At 45.2% G+C, this 8,712-nt stretch overlaps 1 pseudogene; it reads left to right on the forward strand.

The window, feature by feature from the left end:
- The first annotated feature begins 305 nt into the window (after positions 1 to 305).
- LOC143558639 (ras-related protein RABA1f-like) lies at positions 306 to 1,484 on the forward strand (annotated as a pseudogene).
- The last annotated feature ends 7,228 nt before the right edge of the window (positions 1,485 to 8,712 follow it).

Genomic DNA, 8,712 nt, shown 5'->3' on the forward strand with positions numbered 1-8,712 from the left:
TATTGTAAAGAATATTTGTATAGCCTGGATGTAATGTAAGAGTGGAAATGTGGAATCATGAAATATTCATTGTGAATTTGTGATGGTGGGCTAGATTTATCATTTTATATACAAAAGCCCAAAACCCATGTAAAAATTCAAGGTCTATTGTATCAAAGGGTAAGTTATATTTATTATATTTATATTAATGCATAAACTATGTTGAAAATAAAAACTAAAGACGTTTCTGAAAATATAACTAACTTGACTAATTTTTTATCATTATTAGAAATGTTTAAGATCCTAGTTGCTCGTATATATATGAGAAATGAACCTATATATATAAGAACTAAAGTGAGAATTTAAAGAGAGAAACCGATAACCATAGTCAACTAATATTCTATCTAATAATCTATATATTTGAATTTAAACATAAAATATCCATAAATGTAGGGATATCAGCTAACAAAAAAACAATCAGCCATCCATATTTTAACACTTTGTGTTTCCTCATCATTAATCTCCATAAACACAAATCCTTTCAAGGAGAGAAAGGGAAATGGGGTCATTTGCCGGTGATGATTATGATTACTTGTATAAGGTAGTTCTTATCGGTGACTCGGGTGTCGGTAAATCAAACCTTTTGTCACGATTTTCCAAGAACGAATTCAGCCTCGACTCCAAATCCACAATCGGGGTTGAATTCGCCACTCGTAGCATTCAAGTTGATGGCAAGATCATCAAGGGCCAAATTTGGGATACCGCAGGACAAGAAAGGTATATCATTTAAAAAAAGGTAGCCGGTAATATTCGTAACGTGTTTGTACTCGTGTATGACACGATTGCGGGTTCATGTGGAGTTCATCTCAATACATATTTGTGTTTTTATTATAAATTTCTAAAGTTTGCAACAATAAAAATAATAATCTTGATTTTTTGTTAAAACGGTCCAATGGGCCATGTTCGTATCAACCCGCTTCATTTTTCGTTCGGACGTTGTTTGGCACAAATTTTAAGTTTTTGTAGGGTTAGACTAGCGAACACGACCAATTTAACACCTCTATTTACATGGTCATTTGGTGACCTATATAAATACGAATATGGTCTTGATTTCTAACATTTCAGGTACCGAGCCATCACGAGTGCTTACTACCGAGGAACCGTGGGTGCGCTAATCGTGTATGACATTACTCGAAAAGTAACATTTGAAAACGTGGAGCGATGGCTAAGGGAGCTTCGAGACCACACGGACCAAAACATCGTGGTCATGCTAACGGGCAACAAGGCTGATCTAGCCCACTTACGAGCGGTCCCAACCGAAGAAGCCATGGCTTTTTCGGAAAGAGAGCACCGAATTACTGTCTGAAATCTATCGTGGTATGAGCCGAAAGGCGCTTGGGATGGGTAACGACCCCGCGTTTGTACCCAAGGGACAGATGATTAATATTGGAAGTAAAGATGATCAAGTGTCGGCTGTTAAGAAAGCAGGGTGTTGCTCATCGTGAGAGTTTGGATTAAAACCACAATTACAAGGAAAAAAACAATGTGAAGTATTTAAGGTTTTGGTTACTAGGTTTGTTTAAAGTTTGAATTTAGTATTTTGGGTTTGTTTTGATTTAGTACTAGACTAGGATTCGGTTTAAATAGGTATAGGTGAATGGTTTATTTTGTCGAGTCGGTTTTAATCAACAAAAAGAGTCGAAGTTGTTCCTTCATTTTACCTAATTTTCTCTTGTTTTTACTGTTTGATCTATGTTTTTTTACCTTCATGTTTTTTTTATCGTAAGCGTTAGATCGAATATGAGTAATGCGCAAGCATCATTTTCTTTAACCATAAGTATCAACGGGTTAAGTCGAAATGTAAAACGTAACTTTTGTGGGACATGTGACCTTTTAAGAGTTTAAAGATTGAAAACCGGTGAAAGTTGAATATGAACTGAGGATCTCAATGAGTAATGCTATACACTATACATACTAGTTTGTTGTATATGCATGAATTCGGTGGTGGTTTAAATTTTGTATTAAACATATGTTTTGATCAAATTAGGTGACAAGTTCAATATTTTTAATACTCTCACATGTCATATCTTGTTTTGACTGTAATTTACTGAAAGTGCTTTACAATATAGAGTAAGTTTTATATATCGTTTAAATCTATGGTTTTCCGAAATGACTAAACATATTCGTTCAACGTGACTCACTATTCGTTGGTCGAAATTGAAATAAAATTTCAAGCGTTTTCCGATATCAATGTTAACCACATTTAACATTATTAACAATTTGTTTTCATTAACACGGATTAGAAACTATCATAATTATTTTTTGAGTTAATTATCCCATAGGTGCATGTGGATTTAAAAAAAAAACCAACAGATTTGGATATTGAAATTTTCAAGTAACGGGTTGGATGCTCTTCTTTATATTTTTGTAACACATATAGGTAATGAAGAGGTAGGTCCCAGCAGAGCCCAGTTGGACCCGCAAGACTCACCTTGAAGAGAGACGTCTGCGCAGAAACCAACTGGATCCGCAGGACCCACCATGCTCAGAGACGTGACGTCCTTACGCGCAGTACGCAAGCTGTTCCCGCAGGAAATGCCTCCCAATGGTGAAGTACTCCGCCTGTTCCCGCAGCTGCGGATACAAGCCATCAGGGAAGGCCACCCGCGCAGCAAGGCTACACGCACAAGGCACTTAGCTCTCAATAGTTCAGTTGTCACCTGAAGGAATGAGCAAAGCCGGGAACAATCCCGCACAAAGGCGGGAGGGGGAATACTCCCGCCCAAATAAGCCAGTCCGTACGATACGGGAAGATCTTCTGTACTGTACCTGACGAGGTATGGGCAAAAGATCTGACCAAAGATACGACAGCTCATTGACAACAGTATGGCGAGCAGCATGCTCTTGTACTGTATGTCACTATTAGCCGCTGCATACTCACCAACTCCTGTCATACCACGTGCATAGCCGGCAGTTGGTAGAAAAGGAATAGTACACAGCAGGCCTGGTCACTGTCAGCCGCTGCCTACCCACCAACTACCAGCATGGCACGTGCGTAGGCCACAGTTGATAGAATAGGAATACTATTCAGCCGGCTACACCTTCTTGGAAACCTACCTTCGGCTATAAATACCCCAAATGGTATGATCATCTCATCTTATCATCTTATCATCATATACTATCTCGTATTACATATTATACCTGATATCTGCTCTAGCAATCTCTTAATATACATTTATATTTAAAGAGCAATCTAGTCTGATTCTCACGCCGGAGGGTGGTCACAAGGAGGAACCCCCCCCCCCCCCCTTCTCAGTGACGAGCTCACAGTGTCTGTTTTGCAGGTTATCAGAAGAACCATCTTTGCCGGGTCTAACCCCTCGTGGGAAACATCTATTCAACCCCCATGTTACCCGTAATCTGCCCGGGGTCGATCAGTGTTTCTTCATTGGCACCATCCGTGCATAAAAGTTAGAACTTCATTTCTTTTCAGTTTTTTCAAACTTCTGGAAAGATGGTTAAAGAAACTCCGGTAACCACAACCCCAGCTACTGGGGGGAATACCGGCGACTACACAGTTTTTACGAACACTACCCCGGTTACCCAAGCCGGGGCAAGTGCAGTAAATTTTACGAACACTACCCCAGTTACCCAAGCTGGGGCAAGTGCAGTAAATAATCGCTCAATGGGATTCACCGATACCCGGTTAGAGAGAGAACGAACGAGGCTCCCCCGCCAAACACTCGATGAAATTAAAGCGTGGGCGGAAGCACGTCAAAAGGAATTCCAAGCTGAGTTGGACGAACGCTTGCGTTCCGTCCAACAGGCTGACGAATTTGGAAGCACTCAACTCAACATGAGTAGTGAGTGCGAATACTCGGAGGAATCCGACACCGACGCGAACCCTCGCCATAGGGTAAAAGGGAAGCGTAAGGAAACGGACTCCCAACCGAGAAGGCGTTTTGGAGAAGCCTTCAAACAAAAAAACACAGGTGGAAATCCACGCGACTTCTCGAAAGCATTTACACCAAATGCTGCAAAGGCGGGAACGTCCAAATTTGCAAAGGACATTGCGGAAGCAATCGTCCCGAAAAGTGCCAAACAGATGTCCAACATCGGCACTTACGATGGTATATCTGATCCAGACGATCATTTGAACAGGTTCATAGCGGGGGCAACCGTCAGTAGTTGGACGGCACCTACGTGGTGTTACATGTTCCAAATGACGCTTGTTGGGGCTGCTAGAGCGTGGTTCGATCGTCTACCGGTCCACCACATCTACGGTTGGGAAGACTTCCAGCAAAAGTTTAGCCAACACTTCAGCCAGCAAAGAAAGTATACCGAGGAACAATGGACAATCCTCAAATGCATTCGAGAGGAAGATGAATCTTTGCCAAACTTCATCACTCGCTTCAACTCAAAGAAGCTAAGTTTGGGTAATATTAGCGAAGATCTTGTTCGCGCTGCTTTCATCCAGGGCGCGAACGACCCAGAGCTCATCCGCACCTTAACGGGTAAAGATGGCATGCCATCCACATGGGATGCCATCATGACAGCAGCTAAACGCTTTGCGGAAACGGAGAAGCAACTGGGTAGAGATCTCCCCCAGAGCACAAACCTCTACACCCAGAAAACAAGAGAAGACAACGTCCTTACCGCCCGATAAAACAAAAAGCGGAAGCTAGGCATTTGGCAGTCAAGGGTAAACTTTGACACCTCATCCGACTTGCAACATCGGTTAGGCGGAAGGGATAACGTACGGTCGAACCAGATTTCCAGATGGACGCCACTCACCAAAAGCGTCACCGAGATATTCGCCACTGAGGAGCTCCCATGGCCAAAGGCTCCAATAATCCGACATCATCACAATGCTGATCGGAGCAAATACTGTGACTTTCACAGGACAAAAGGCCACAACACTGAAGAATGCACAGACGTTAAGGACATGGTCGAAGCATTTGTCAGAGATGGGACGCTCGCGCACCTCGTGGCGCAATGAACGCTGAGCAGGTTGATGCGTGTAGAACCCCAGTTGGGGAAAACACGAATAAAATTACAGCTTCAATGTTGGAGACTACATACTGCGTAAACAACGAGATCCCGAACCAGGTGCATATCGGCTCGATGGCACTCCCATCCCAACAACATGGAAGGGAGCTCAATTACACAGTTTGCATGTAGATCAATTCCAAATTTGTAAAGAAAAGGCCCAGAGCCACTTCTAATGGAAATGATTCTCCTTAGAACATCGACGCTGATGATTTCACATTTATACTTTTATGAACTTTCAACACTGATGCCGGTTTTCACCGCATACATAAGTGTGAAAGTTGTTGCGTGGGGAAGGCGGCAAAACCCGCATAAACCCAAAAAATGGCAAACCTTCACGCAGGTCAGTTGAAGGGTAAAGTTCAGTCATCCCACTAAATGAAAGTGCCGGTCTATCCGCATGAATCATGATAGAGGAAACTGAACACTAACCTATTAACAACCGCGCGTCGAACGGTTAATTTATTCAACACGGATATGCCGGTTTTCACCGCATAATTACGTGGAAAGTCGTTGCGTGGGGAAGGCGGCAAAACCCGCATAAACCCAAAAAACGGCAAACCTTCACGCAGGTCAGTTGAAGGGTAAAGTTCAGTCATCCCACTAAATGAAAGTGCCGGTCTATCCGCATGAATCATGATAGAGGAAACTGAACACTAACCTATTAACAACCGCGCGTCGAACGGTTAATTTATTCAACACGGATATGCCGGTTTTCACCGCATAATTACGTGGAAAGTCGTTGCGTGGGGAAGGCGGCAAAACCCGCATAAACCCAAAAAACGGCAAACCTTCACGCATGTCAGTTGAAGGGTAAAGTTCAGTCATCCCACTAAATGAAAGTGCCGGTCTATCCGCATGAATCATGATAGAGGAAACTGAACACTAACCTATTAACAACCGCGCGTCGAACGGTTAATTTATTCAACACGGATATGTCGGTTTTCACCGCATAATTACGTGGAAAGTCGTTGTGTGGGGAAGGCGGCAAAACCCGCATAAACCCAAAAAACGGCAAACCTTCACGCAGGTCAGTCATAGGTAAACTTTGGTCAACTAAATGAAAGTGCCGGTCCTAACCGCACAAATCATGAGAGGAAACCGAACCTATTGACAACCGCGCGTCAAACGGTTAACTTATTCAAAACAGAGAATTTCTAACAAAAGGATGAGGAAAACCTACACGCAGGTTAGATGTAGGTAAAGTTTAGCCATCCTACTAAGTGCAAGTGACGGTCCTACCCGCACAATCACGAAAGAGGAAGCAAAACTTTAACCTATTATCTACCACGTTCAAAGGTTAACTTATTCTAAACACTTAGAAAATTTCTAAAAAGATGAGGAAAACCTCTACGCAGGTCAGATATAGGTAAAGTTTTGCCATCCTACTAAGTGCAAGTGACGGTCCTACCCGCACAATCACGAAAGAGGAAGCAAAACTTCAACCTATTATCTACCACGTTCAAAGGTTAACTTATTCTAAACACTTGGAAAATTGCTAATTTAAACTAAAGTATGCAAGTCATATAACGTTTAAAAAGCAAGGAATCCAGTGAAAATAGCGGTCTTACCCGCACAAAGATTTATATTTCGTAATATTCATTACAAGAATGGCCGGGTAACTACCCGCCTACAAGAATATAAAGCTATACAAGCTAAACCTATCCTAACAGTGGGAAGGGATCTTCAGGATCAAGCTTCAGGGCCACTTCCACTTGGACCAGCACCATCAGTAGAGCGTGGCAGTTCAAGGAAAGCTTTAAGGATAGCTAGCCCATCATCAGCAGCAGCAGCTTCGTTCACCTTCTCCACCACAAGATGCGGGAAGGCGGCATACTGATTCACTGCTTGGTCGTATACAGCTTCAGTATCCACATCAAATAAAGGGAAGTTGGAAGGCGGGATGCCTTTCTCAACGAACCCTAGACCAAGCAGGAAGCCGGCCTTTTCCCCATCCTCATGAGAAGCGTTGAGGGCTGCGCTCATAGCATCGTCATAAGACGTATCCGCGAAGACCCGATGCACAACCTACAAAAAAGAAAATATACAAGTATCAAAACCTTTTCTATTTACAAAGAAAAGCGTGAAGACATGAAGTTAAACATACCTGAGACAACGCTTCTCGAAGAAGCCATTCCTTGGCAACCAGAGCCTCCTGGAGGGCAGCTTGAGCTTCGTTACAGGCGCGTTCGGCTTCACTTTTGTTGAGGTTGGCAAGCAACACTTCTTTAGCCGCAGCCTCTTCGACGCCCTTTAGCTTCCGCTCAGTGTGGTCAAGCACCCCCATCTGGTCCAAGATCTCTTGGAGCTTTTTGGCGTCTTCCATCGCCAAGGCATCATGAGCCTGCTGGAGAGCCTCTAATTTGGCTTTAAGCTCCTCATTCTCCACGCGTAGAGGCTCAGCAACAGCTTCAGCCTTGGTGGCCCTCTCGGTTGCGTTCCGTGCAGTTTCCTTAGCCAGCCGAAGCTGTTCGTTAACAGCTTGGGCAGCCTTGGAACGGGCCTCGAGCCGGGCCTGAACTTCAACCTCGAGGGCCTTGAAGGCCTTCTCCTTTTCCGCAGCCACTGCGGTAAGCCTTACGTTCTCCTCCCGGACAGCCCGCGCCCGAGCTACTTCTTGAATGCGAGCTGCTTTTAACTTGTCGTTTTCACGACAAAGCAGCTCGACGCGCGGCTGCATCCGGGCCAGGAGAACCCGAAGCTCATTGGTTAGCCTACCCTCCTGGTAGCTAGCCATGGCTTCCCCCAACGCACCACTGGGAGCTGCGTGACGAGCCCACTCCACGCACTCCACAGGTGTGCGAAGGGTTGTTCCTCGGCGGATGTTCCATCGTGGAACATACACTTCATTGGAATCCGACACTGCAAAAAACAAAAAGCAGTTAGGAAAAGATGATAAAAATATAAAAAGGCCAAAAGAACCCTACGCACCTGTAGGGTCAACAACAGGCCGATAGCCGCCAAACCCATCACCTGAACCCAAGGGAAAACCATCCAAGAGGTCAGGCAGATGGGAAGGAGGCAGAGGTTGGCGATAAGCCCCATGCGTACCTGAAGGGTCGGCTGTAGCTGCCGACGTCGGAGGCATGGAGGCCGCCGCGGTAGAAACCAACGGAGGTGAACTCACCGGAGGTGAACTCACAACCGTGGTCGCCGCTGCGGAATGCGCAGAAAAAATAACCGCCGGCTCAGTGAAAGATGCGGTAGAAATGGCACTGACAGCCGGCGGTGATGTCATCACAGCTGGAACAGTCGGCTCAACGGAGTGAGCAACTGAACCAGCGGAAGCAGGCGTAGGCGCAGCCGCCTGGGTCGTCGCCTCAGGTAGGCTGACCAAGCCTACCGTCATGGGTCCGGAGGTACTCCTCCCCGCTCCACCCTGGAATGCGTCAACATCCACGCCTGCACAAAGAAGATAAAGTGTTAATGATGGAAAGCTATGAAGTTAAAGATAAAGGAAGTTTGTACTTACGGGTTTTCTTGAGTCTAAAAGTGCGGACAGACGGGGACGAACCCGATGGAGCCGGCCTCTTTGCGCCGCTCACCGTCGTCATCCGGGGCTCTCCGGAGGTGACAGTCGCAGCCTCCGGAGCAGTGGTCCTATCACCACCCGGGTTCCCCGCCACCTCCTCGCTCTCGGCCTCTGAATCAGACCGAGGCACCGGATCGGCAGTGGAGGCCACC

This window comes from Bidens hawaiensis, unplaced genomic scaffold (genome assembly GCF_021521415.1).
Source record: "Bidens hawaiensis isolate Kalapana, Puna unplaced genomic scaffold, B.hawaiensis_p1.1 tig00019560_1, whole genome shotgun sequence".
Lineage (NCBI taxonomy): Eukaryota > Viridiplantae > Streptophyta > Magnoliopsida > Asterales > Asteraceae > Bidens > Bidens hawaiensis.